Genomic DNA, 13296 nt, shown 5'->3' with positions numbered 1-13296 from the left:
AGGTATGCATTTCTTTATGGCCATTCATACCACTGCTTAGTATCCTCTCCTTCTCATGTGAAGAAGTCCCTTCAGCACTGCTTGTGGGACACCTCTACTTGTGAGGAACACCTTCAGCTTTAGTTTATTTGGAAATGTCTTAATCTCTCCCTCCTTTTTGAAAGAAAGTTTCTCCTGACATTGTTCTTTGTTGGCGCCTGTTTTCTTTCAGCACATTAAGAATTTCAGGTCACTGTCTTCATTCTTTCATGTTTCCTGATGAGAAATCATCAGGCAATCTTATTTGTATTTCCTAGGTCATAACTCATTGCCTTTTTCTTGAAGCTTTCAGAAGTCTCTTCTTGTCCTTTGCATTCCACAATGTATTGATCAGTAAATGTGAGTGTGTATTTCTCATCGTGATGCTCATGATTGGTATCCTCTGAGAGCCTTGGATGTGTATATTCACATCTTTTGCTCAACTTAGGAGGTTCTCTCTCATTATTTCTTTGACTATTAACTCTGCCCCTTTCATTTTTCTCCTTTTGGGACTCCTATGATTCATACATTAGTATCCTTAAAAGTGTCTCCATGATCTCTTAAGCAATTGTCACATTTTATAATTCTTTTCTTATGTTTGCTCCTCTGCCTGATTTATATCAATTACCTTGCCTTTGTGTTCACTGATTCTTTCTTCTTCCACTGTTAATCTTCCCTTGAAACCCTTCTGGAAATTATTTCAGTTATTATCATCTTCAGCTCCAGTACTTTTGTTAGGTTAGTTCCTTTCAAAATCTGTATCTTTACTAAAATTCTCATATGGCCTAATCATTGTTTTCCTGCAAACTTTACTTCTTTCTCTGTATTTTCCTTCATCTCCTTGAGTATTATAAGATCATTTTAAAGGTTTCATTTGCTATGTCCACATTTTGGCCTTCTTCATTGTTGGCTTCTTAAATTTTATTCTTTTCCTTTGGATGGAACATCATTTCCTTTTTGTCTTGTACTCTTGTTGCAACTCTATATTTTAATAAGTTAATTCCAGTATTTATTCCCTGAGGTGTCTGTTTCTTGATTTTGTAACCAGCTGGTAATAAGACAGATTTTCTTGCACATTGGCCTTCTTATCAGGAATTCCTGCAGAGAGTGAATGTAGTGTGCATGGTTTTCCTTGTCTTTATGTGATTGTGTCTTGTCCTGTTCTTTACTTGTTAGTTGTTTTGTAGTTCCCCTGTTTTCAGGAGTTTGTACCCTCTGTCTCCCAGAAGGTAGACATCCTGTTCCTAGGTACTTGAAGTCCACAAGCTATTGCTTCATAACATCTGGCTCTATAGCTCTTACATGCCTTTCAATACCTCAAGCTACTATTGCAGCTGGGTTGAGAAGCACATTGGGGAGGACTTTCTTGTCAACCTTTTCTGCTGAAACAGGGCCAGTGACTCATGTGGGGTTGCATACCAGGTCCCAAATGCCCTGGTTAGAGAGTCAGGAAGGACATCAAAAGCTTCCTTCACTGTTCTGAAAGCTGAGCTCTATTGACCTGCCCTGAAAATGCATCCCTTCATCTGTCTCCTGCAGCCATGAGGAAGAGTAGTTTCTTCACCTTACCTCTGCCTCCCAGAGTGTGTTGAAATAATGGCTGTCACCATTGCGTTTGTAAGTGTGGTTTGTGAGAGTGGCCATCCTTAGTACTGTGCTCCAGCAGTCCAAAGTCATCAATCAAAAGCTGCAATCAGTTCTTTGCCATGCATTTCCTTTGTCTTGGGGAAGAGTATTTCTGTGTCCCTTTCTGTCCCCAGCAATCTAGCTAGGGGTTGGGCCCATGGTGGAATGCAGCAAGAGTGAGATAAGGGTGCCATTAGCCACTTTTAGGGGAGAGCAATTTCCTGTTCTTTGCTAAAATTAATAAGCCACTTCCTTCTGTTCTTCCTGGATGCTGTACAGTGTTCTTCTGGCCTCTGTAGATCCAAAATAGCTGTTTTAGATAGATCCTGCCTGCCTAATAGATTTTATAGTGGAAGGATTGAGTCTTGGGGCTCCCTATTCTGCCATCCTCATGCAGTCTTCTGGTCCCATGCACCTATTTTAGATCCAGCAATTTATCTTTTGCATGCTTGAGAATAATGAGCATCTAGGTCCTCCAAACTCAAGCACAGCAATTTTAAAGGCAGTGTATTTTTCATAGTAACTAAAACATGGTAACAAACAAAAAGCCAATTATTAAGAGAATGAATATCTAAAATAAAAACAATTCATCTGATGGAACTTTCCTAACAATGTTCCATAAACACACACTGAATATCCTGATTAACAGTTGGTGATCAAAAAAGTCAGCTATAAAAAATGTATATGATTCAATTTTAAAGAAGGTTGATTATTCATGGTATTCAGTGTCTGACATTAAAGAAATATATATTCAGATGAACTAAAACAGAGGAAGATCAAGACCAATAATGTGTTGCTCTCTAAGTAAAGGCTTTTTCATATTTTTTCATTGAATACTCCATAAAAAGTTATCTCTCCTCCTAATGTTTCCTTCTCTTGGTAAAGACATTTCTGTCTAGTTTTCTGGTTTAGAAGCTATACTTACTCTGAGCTGTGCTTGTATACATGAAGGCTGGAGCTCAGCTGAAATTTATTATAGGTAATTACAGACATAGAGCTCCTCCCAGGATAGTGCAATCATGTTATTTAAGGATAGATTGCAAATAAAGGCAATTACACATTGATTACTTTGACAGAGAAGTACACTCCTGTAAGTTCTTTCATTTTTTAAAAGATCATACCTGTAGCTAAAGACACTTCCAAATGCACATTTTTAATGAGTTCTCTGATGTTTCCTAATGGAAGAATTATATCTAAAGGTTTTCTCACACAGGTGGCAGACATACGGTTTCTCCCCATTGTGACTTCTCTCATGTTGTGTAAGGTGAATATGTTGACCAAAGGATTTTCCACAAACAATGCAGACATACGGCTTCTCACCAGTATGAGTTCTCTCATGTCACCTAAGGCTACCACATGTGCTGAATGATTTTCCACACAGAGGGCAGGCATATGGTTTTTCTCCAGTGTGAATTCTCCCATTTTGTCTGAGGGCAGAACTATCAGTTTCTCCCCAGTGTGAGTTCTCTCATGTTGTGTAAGGTGAATACATTGACTGAAGGATTTTCCACAAACATCACAGCAAGTGGTTTCTCCAAAGTGTGAGTTCTCTCATGCTGCATAAGGTTACCACAATGACTGAAGGATTTCCCACATAGAAAGCAGACATATGGTTTCTCTTCAGCATGAGTTCTCTCATGTCTTTTGAGGGTGGAAATATCGGTGAAGTTTTTTTCACATAGATGGAAGACATGGTTTCTCTCCAGTGTGAATTCTCTCATGTTGCCTAAGGTGATAATGAATTTATGGTATTTTCTTCAGCAGCACATATATTAAAATTGGAATGATACAGAGAAGATTAGCATGTCCCCTATGCAAGGATGACATGTGAATTCATGAAGCATTCCATATTTTTAAGATTTTCCCTTGGGATGGAGTTTACTCTGTGAAGGGCTTGCAGCTGTCCTTCCTATGCACATAAATACAGTATTTTCCATGGTTAAAAAAGAATTTATGAAGTTGTATACTGGTGTTTCTAAGTGTGTATTTTAATTAATGTACTCTCCATGTGTATGGATTATGTCAATAATCCATATGTCAATCAAGAAAATTAAATTTTTCTAACCTGAATGATTTTTCTAGTTTTTTCCCTTGTAATTTTTATATCATCAAATTCACTTTTATTTTAAAATTAAGATGTTCATTTACTGTTTGCACATTTTCCACATATGTGAATCTTAATTCCATAATATGAAAAATGATCATAATTTTTTTCAAATTATCTTAAATGATATTTAATGCTTAAAATTATGTAAATACACACACATAATTTCCATTAACATTCTAGCATTTTTAAGACAGTGATTTATTTTCTGTTAACAAATACAGGTAGATTCATAGTCATCCCATATACTTTTATATGTAGAAACTAAAGGTTTTACAATGTCCCATGTATTCTTGTCACTGTGCATTTGCAGTCATTTAAATAATGTTTATCTTCTTTCTTATTCAAAATTTGTATTTATTCCAATGCTTTTCAGTTTTGAGATGTTTGTTTAAAACCTTGAATGGGCCCACTGAGAGCTGATTAGGATCTCCATACATTGAAGCTAAATGAATTGTGAGCTTTTGTTTAATGAAATGCAGAAGAGCTGCCACAATTTGAGTTCATCCCATCAATCCACATAGAATACACTTTCCTCTAGATTTCAGTTAACAAATATTGCCCAGAATCACCCTCAGATATTTTAAGCCTGCACAAGGTAGCTTTATGAGGGCAGAGTACTGTTGGTGTTAATATGATGACGTTGAGCAAATTCCAAATCGACATTCCAGGACTAAATGTTACATGTTCATTCTCTCTGCTAAAGGCCCATTTTTTCTGAATTTTAAGATGTTCAAAACATCAATCCCTATTTCTACATCCATATATCCTATTACCTAAGGTTGCTTCCCCTGCTCATTTGATACCAACTTTCATATATCATCTTCCAAATTGTATAAATATCAATTCATGAATACCATCTCATTGTCTTCATCACTGAGGATTTAATTTTTCTACTTATTGACTAATATTCTATGCTGTTTTCATTCAGGATAAAAGATACGTGCACTTTTTCTTTATTAGAGAAGCTGTGGGTTTACAGAACAATTATGCATAAAATAAAGTATTCCAACAAACCACCATATTATTAACAACTTGAATTGGTGTGGAATATTTGTTACAATTGGTGATAGCACATTTTTATAATTGTACTATTAACTCTGATCCAGTGAACTTAGGGTTCACTGTTTTTATAATATAGTTGAATGGGTTTAATTTTTAAATTTTTGTGTTTTTTTTTTTACCCTATATACAATCAAACATTTCTCCTGTTAGGTCCAGTTAATTGTGTTTTACTTGGACTAAAATTATACCAAAGAGTTCTCAGTATACATGACATGAACATACTTACTGAAAATACTTATTTAATCTTGAATAGACAGACAAATCATTGTTGAATTTCAGCCATTTGATCCACATTCAAGTTCTACTGTGGCTATATCAAGATTGTGGGATCCTAGAGCTTAGGACTTTCCCTAGAATTCTGTGAAACTTGAGCACACAGCAGCCTGCATTACCTGGAGAAGTTAATCAAAATGTAATCAGCCCCCCTCAAATGGAGAGAGCACACAGATGGTCACTTCTCCCCTTCTATTAATTAAACCTTTCCATGGTTCACTTGTTCCCAGAATTGAGGTTGTTACTTTTATCCTAGCATGTAGCTAATCTAAATGCAGCAAGACCCCTTTATCTCACACTCACTGGAATGTCTGTTTCAGGCCTCTATAACCGACCTTGCTGATTCTTGCCTAATTGCAGTGTACTTTCACACTGAGCCCCTAACTGGCCACCATCAGAGCAGCTTGACTGACTTTTTTCTTTACTCCTGTAAGTTCCTATAATAAGGTTTATGTCTCACTCCATTCATGGTGTTTACTTTGGTCTCCCTGCCAGAACAGCCCCCACAGGCCAGAGCATAGATTATTTACATTTGTTCAAAAATGCTTATATTTCATTTTTTTCTATGTTCAGATGTTACAGTTGCTTCAGGTTTAGTTTGTTCTCTGTGTCCAGTTAGAAATATCACCTCTACACATCCTTTTAGAAACAAGAAATTTTGGAGTATAAATTTGTCATAGCAGGAAGAACAAAATCCCACTGTCAGTAAGAGAATTGGTAAAATTCAGTTCATGAGGGCAGCTCTGTATTTATGGTCATATGTTGTTCTATGATTTTATTTGCTTCTCAAATATTGAGCAGTTAAAGAAGCACAATCTTGTTAAAGAAGCATAGGGGCAATGAACATATTCTCACATAGAATACATATTGGAAATAAACTATACTATAACTATTGGAAAGGAAAATAAATGGAATGAGTCAATTTTAAAGGGTTAAATAGAACATGTAACAGTAATGATATTTCCCTTTCCATAAATTTACCCACTGTTTTATTTGAAATTTTACATAACTTTATGATCCATAGCCTCAGTGGCCTACAAAAGAAAAAAGTTTACACATCCATAATGCATGCCTATTTTTTGTTGTCTATTCAAATTTTTAATTTTAATATAGTATGCGTGAGGTATATTGTATTATTAACATTTTAGTTCTCTTCCCTGTAAGAAGATTGTATACAAATACCCCATTGATATAAAGTTATGGCATATATCTGGCTCATAAAATTTAATGACAAAAGAAGGAAAAGTGTAGATTTAAGAGCTATAGTATTCTTGGCCATTATCTGTATTGTTTTTGAATTTTGGGTTATGATACTTCATCAGCTTGGGTTCCATTTTGAAGATCTGTAGCTAACAGAAAAGGGACAGACATCATGAATCAGTAGATACACACTGAATTTGGGCATTCACTCAATTATAACAGAGCTTAACTGAATTAATATTATGTCACATTGTATTCTAAACAGGTTGTACCAATTAATGCAGACATCATTAATCTTTGAGAGTTCACTCTGCTCAACTTATTCATCAATACTTTCTATATTAGATACTTCAAATAAGTCTAATGTGCTCAGTGTATGCATATGTATATATCTGCATATATATACATTTTTTTAAGTTTTAATGCACTTTAATGATAATCTGGAATGCTCTCCTGTGACATTCCTGTGTGTATTACATGTTTTCAAAAATTTTTTCCCATTGAGTTGGCTGCCTCTTTACCCTTTTGCAAATTCCCTTGAGGTATAGAAACAGCAAAGCTTGAGAAGTTCCCATTTATCTATTTTATCTTTTGTTGCTTATGCTTTGGGTGTAAAGTCTAGGAAGTGGCCACCTAATACAAGGTCTTGAAGATGTTTTCCTACATTATCTCCTAGGAGTTTTATGGTACTTTCTTTTATATTGAGATCTTTGATCAATTTTGAGTTAATTTTTGTGTAGGGTGTGAGGTAGGTGTCCTCTTTCATTCTTTTGGATATGGATATCCAACTTGCCCAGCCCCATTTGTTGAAAACACCATTGTGACACAGTTCAGTGACTTAGGGGACCTCATCAAAGATCAGTTGGCCAGAGATCTGGGGGTTTATCTCTGAATTCCCAATACAATTCCATTGATCAATATGTCCATCTTTGTGCCAGTACCATGCTGTTTTGATGACTGTGGCTTTATAATAAGCTGCAAAGTCAGGGAGTGTAAGTCCTGCAACTTCATTTTTCTTTTTCAGAGTGTATTTAGTAATTTGAGGCATCTTCCCTTTCCAAATAAATTTGATTATTAGCTTTTCCAAGTCTGCAAAGTAAGTTGCTGGAATTTTGATTGGGATTGCCTTGAATCTGTAGATGAGTTTGGGTAGAACTGACATCTTAATGGCATTTAGCCTTCCTATCCATGAACATGGAATATTTTTCCATCTTTCAAGGTCCCCTTCTATTTCTTTAAGTAGAGTTATGTAGTTTTCTTTGTATAGGTCTTTCACATCTTTGGTTAAATTTATTCCTAGGTACATGATTTTTTTAGTTGCTATTGAAAATGCTATCTTTTGCTTAAGTGCCTCTTCAGTTTGTTCATTTCTAGCATACAGAAAATTACTGATTTATGTGCATTAATCTTGTATCCCTCTACTTTGCTAAATTTGTTTATTAGCTCTAGTAACTGTTTCCTCAATTTCTCAGGGTTTTCCAGATATAAGATCATGTCATCTGCAAACAGTGACAGTTTTACTTCTTCCTTTCCAATTTGGGTGCCTTTTCTTTCTTTGTCTTGTCAGATTGTCCTATCTAGCACTTCCAGCACAATGTTGAATAACAGCAGTGATACTGGGCATCTTTGCTTGTTCCTGATCTTAGAGGGAAGGCTGTCAGTGTCTCACCATTGAGTACTATGCTGTCTGTGGGCTTTTTATATATGATCTTTATAATATTGGGAAAGTTTCCTTCAATTCCTACCTTTTGAAGTGTTTTTATCAAAAAGGGATGTTGGATTTTGTCAAATGCTTTTTCAGCATCTATTGAGATGATCATTTGATTTTTCCCTTTTGATTTGTTAATGTGCTGTAAAACATTGATTGATTTTCTTATATTGAACCATCCTTGCATGCATGGAATGAATGACACTTGGTCATGGTGTATGAATTTTTAATGTGTTTTGGATTCAATTTGCAAGAACGTTGTTGAGAATTTTTGGATCTATATTCATTATGGAGATTGGCTGATAGATTTCATTTTTTGTAGCATCTTTGCCTGGTTTTGGTATTAGATTGATGTTAGCTTCATAAAATGAGTTCAGTAGTATACCATATTCTTTAATGTTTTGAAAGAGTTTAAGTAAGATTGGTGTCAGTTTTTTTTGGAAAGTTTGGTAGAATTCCCCTATGAAGCTATTGGGCCCTGGGCATTTATTTGTGGGAAGCTTTTTGAAGATTGATTGGATCTCTTTGCTTGTGATTGGTTGGTTCAGGTCTTCTGTTTCTTCTCTGGTCAGTCTAGGTTGTTCATATGTTTCCAGGAAATTATCCATTTCGTCTACATTATCCAGTTTGTTGCCATACAGTTCATAGTATCATCATAATTTTTTAAAATTTCTTCAGGATCCACAGTAATGCCACCTTTCTCATCCATTATTTTGTTTATATGGGTCTTCTTTCACTTTCATTTTGTCAGACTACCTAGGGGCTTGTCAATCTTGTTGATCTTCTCAAAGAACCAACTTTTGGCATTATTTATCCTCTCTTTTTTTTGTTTTCTATGTCATTTATTTCTGCTTTAATCCTTGTTATTTCTTTTCTTCTACTTGGTTTAGGATTGGTTTGCTGTTCATTTTCTACCTTCTTCAGTTGATCCATTAGTTCTTTGATTTTGGCTCTTTCTTCCTTTTTAATATATTTGTTTCATGCTATAAATTTTCCCCTCAGTACCACTTTGCTGCATCCCATAGGTTTTGGTATGTTGTGTTCTCATTTTCATTCATCTCTGTATATTTAGCAATTTCTCTTGCTATTTCTTCTTTAACCCACTGATTGTTTAGGAGTGTGTTGTTTACCCTCCAGGTATTTGTGAATTTTCTAAGTCTCTGATGGTTATTGACTTCTAATTGTACTCCATTGTGGTCAGAGAATGTGCTTTGAATAATTTCAAATTTTAAATTTTTTGAGGCTTGTTTTATGTCTCAGCATATGATCTAATCTGGAGAAAGTTCCATCAGCACTAGAGAAGAATGTGTATCCTGGTGATTTGGGATGTAATGTTCTGTATAAGTCAGTTAAATCCAATTCATTTATCACATTGTTTAACTTTTCAATTTCCTTATTGGTCTCCTGTCTGGTTGACCTATCTATAGGAGAGAGTGATATGCTGAAGTCTCCCACAATTATTGTGGAAACATCAATTTCTTCCTTTAGTTTTTCCAGTGTTTCTCTCATGTATTTTGTAGCTCCTTGATTGGTTGCATAAACATTTATCATTGTTATTTCTTCTTGTTGAATTGACCCTTTTATTGGTATGTACTGGTCTGCTTTATCTCTCATAACTTCCTTGCATTTAAGTCTATTTTATCTGAGATTAATATTACTACACCTGCTTTCTTTTGGCTGTAGCTTGCATGAAATATTTTTTCCATGCTTTCACTTTCAATTTCTTTGTTTCTCTGTGTCTAAGATGAGTCTCTTGTATGCAACGTATTGATGGTTCATTTTTTTATCCATTCTGTGAATCTATGTCTTTTAATTGATGAGTTTATTCCATTTACATTCAACATTATAACCATGAAGGCATTTCTTGATTCAGCCATCTTATCCTTTCATTTATGTTTGTCATATATATATATATATATTTTCCCTCTCTCTATTAATATCTTTTAATGTTCCCATACTGAATCTCTTTAGTACTGAACCTTTCTCCATGTCTCTCTCTCATTTCTTTGTTTCTCTGTCTGTAAGGCTCCCTTTAGTATCTCCAGTAGGGCAGGTCTCTTGTTAGCAAATTCTCTCAGCATTTGTTTGTCTGGGAAAATTTAAGCTCTCCCTCAAATTTGAAGGACAGCTTTGCTGGATAAAGTATTCTTGATTGGAAATTTTTCTCTCTCAGAATTTTAAATATGTCATGCCACTGCCTTCTCACCTCCATGGTGGCTGATGAGTAGTCACTACGTAGTCTTATGCTATTTCCTTTGTATGTGGTGAATTTCTTTTCTCTTGCTGCTTTCAGAACTTTCTCCTTCTCTTCCCTATTTGACAGTGTGATCAGAATATGTCTCAGAGAGGGTTTTTTTTTGGATTTATTCTTTTTGGAGTTCACTGGGCATTTATGATTTGTGTATTTATGGTGTTTAGAAGATTTGGGAAGTTTTCCCCAACAATTTCTTTGAATACTCTTTCCAGATCTTTACCCTTCTCTTCCCCTTCTGGAACACCAATGAGTCTTATGTTTGGACATTTTATATTATCTGTAATATCCTTGAAGTGCATTTCAATTTTTTTGTTTTTTCCCCATTCTTTCCTTTGTTCTTTCATTTTCTGTTCTGTCATCTTCCAGGTCACTGATTCATTGTTCAATTTCCTCTAGTCTTCCACTAGGAGTATCCAGAGTCTTTTAAATTTGGTCAAAATTTTCTTTAATTTCCATAAGATAATCTTTTTTTAAAATTTATTCTTGCAATGTCTTCTTTATGCTCTTCTAGGGTCTTCTTGATGTCCTTTATATCCTGTGCCATGGTCTCATTGTTCATCTTTAGTTATTTGATCAATTACTCCAGGTACTGTGTCTCCTCTGATCTTTTGATTTGGGTGCTTGGGCTTTGATTACCCATATCATTTGGTTTTTTCATATGCTTTAAATTTTTCTGTTTTTGGTCTCTTGGCATTTGCTTAACTTGATAGGGTTCTTTTAGGATTTGTAGAATGATTGAAATCCTTATCTTTAATTTGTCAGTTCTATGGAGTACACATTCTTTAACTAATAAGTAGGAGGCATCCATGACCCACCTGTACCCTCAGGCCAGTTCTCCCCTGCTTTGTCTATTTGGTGAGTGGGGGAGTGAGTCTTGTGGGGTCCAATTGGTGTAAAAGCTTGGCTGTGTTGTCGGTGTTCCTACCCTGTATATGGGGCATGTATCTGAGCAGTCAGGGAGGGGGGTGACTCTAACAATCAAATGTCCCTAGTGTTCTTGGAGATTTAAAGCTGCTGCAAAAGTCTAATCCTTCAGTTCAGTCCTGACACAGTTTATATCTGCCACTGACCCACAAGTCCTTGGCATTGGCACATGGCCCCAGAGACTTGCAATTGGCTCCTTATTCCAGGCCATACAACTCCCCAAGTCCCCCTCTCACATGGTGCTGGACTTGGGAGAGATTAACCACAAATGCAGCACATATTTTGTTCCATATCTGAAAGCAAGATTATTAGCAAATGAAGAAGACTTTCCTGACCTCTCAATTCCCAAATGTGCTGAAGCACAAGGTAGTAGGCCCAAGCAGCACAGACTGTGACAATTCTTCTCATATCCGTGAAAGCAGGTCAGTGTAATCTCAACCTGATCTGACCCTGTGCCTTCATGAGGAGGGAAACCAACACATGGGAAGTGTCTTTATTTAGTTTCTTTTATCACCGATTTAACATTGTTTCATATTCCCTGAATAATAAGGTTTTCTTTAAGAATTTCAAATTTATATTTCAAAAAATGTCAATTTCTTTAATTATTCTTGTAGTATTTCACTTAAGAACAGAAAAGTCTCTTATGTGTCCACAGGAACATTACCACAATCATTAAATTAACCTGAATCCAGTAAAAATATTTCATCTAGGGTCTGGACCCCACCTCAAAAATTACACAATCACGTCCAATCAACCAAGCAAAATGTTAATAGTAATAATAATGACAGAAATGTAGAAAGGTACAAAAAATAGTTTCCAGTCTCATATCAAATATGGCATTTCTTTTTCAGGTATATTTATTTTCTTTCACCTGAATATATCTCGATTATTTCCTTCATCTGGACATATTAGAAATCTGCTGAACCATGCTTTTAAAGAAAAATCCTCCAGTTGTGATTTTTTTTTAACGGTTCTTCCTGATGAAATTGAATTTAAGAATTTTTGGCTGTATTACCAGAAAATTATTGTGACTTCATGGTGATTTTTTTTTTAAATGATAAGTATAATTTTTGTTTCTTTCATTATATTGAAATCATTTTAAACATTATCTATAAGCTACAACAACATACATGTATCAAAAATCACCACTTTTATAAAGGAGCAAAGCAAAGTCTCAGGAAAGGTAGTAACCCAAAACAACTTCTTTGCTTCCAGCATTGCCCAAGTTTGCATTAATGGGTTATGCTCAAGGCATTTGATTAAAATTTCTAATATTATAAACGATACTCTGCATAGAGACCATGTATCTTCCTTGGGGTACTGTTTATTGCTGCACAGTCCTAGGATTCCTTTTCCCCCTCTTGTCATCTAGTTCCAGCTACAAGACTTCTCATTACTCATTTCCACTTTCAGATAGAGGCTTCTCTGCTGAGCCTTTTGTGCAGAATCAGCTACACAGCACACCAAGTGTTTCTGAATCTTTCCATTAATCCAAATAGGAATTCCTGTACCCAGGTGTGCCAAATATACAGCAGGAAATCCCAAGTTAAGAAACCTCAGGGAATAAATCTCACTGGAGCTTGAACATGTGGAGGAGACAGAGTCAGCACATGTTTCAAAATGGAGTAGAATTCTGGAGGATGCTTGAAACTATTATGCCCTCATGGTGATTTATTTTTAAACAAGAAGTTTAATTTTTGTTTCTTTCATTGTACTGAATTCATTTTAAACATTATCTATAAGCTACAACAACACACAAGTATGGAAAATCACCACTTTATAATAAAGCAAAGCAATGTCTCAGTAAAGCCAGTAACCTGAAATAACTACTTTGCTTTCCACATTGCACAAGTTTCCATTTATTGGTTATATTCAAGGCTATTGATTAAAATTTCTAATATTATAAACAGCACTCTTCATACAGTCCATGAATCATCCTTGGGGCATTGTTTAATGCTGCACATTCCTAGGTTTCCTGTTTCCCCCCCTTGTCATCTACTTCCACTTACAAGTGTTCACATCCCTCATTTCCACTTTTAGATAGAGGCTTCTATGCTGATCCTTGTGTGCAGAATCAGCTACACACCACACCAAGTGGCTCTGAAACTATCCCATTACTCCAAA

General features: G+C 35.5%; 1 non-coding gene across 1 annotated transcript; it reads left to right on the top strand.

The window, feature by feature from the left end:
• Positions 1-3392: 3392 nt before the first annotated feature.
• On the top strand, positions 3393-3499 carry LOC119520902. The gene has a single exon (XR_005214233.1). It is a non-coding gene; the product is annotated as a U6 spliceosomal RNA (small nuclear RNA).
• Positions 3500-13296: the final 9797 nt, after the last annotated feature.

The sequence above is a fragment of the Choloepus didactylus genome, chromosome 26, assembly GCF_015220235.1.
Source record: "Choloepus didactylus isolate mChoDid1 chromosome 26, mChoDid1.pri, whole genome shotgun sequence".
Taxonomy (NCBI): Eukaryota; Metazoa; Chordata; class Mammalia; order Pilosa; family Megalonychidae; genus Choloepus; species Choloepus didactylus.
Note: the sequence above shows the minus strand (reverse complement) of the source record. Positions and strands in the feature narration are given on the sequence as shown.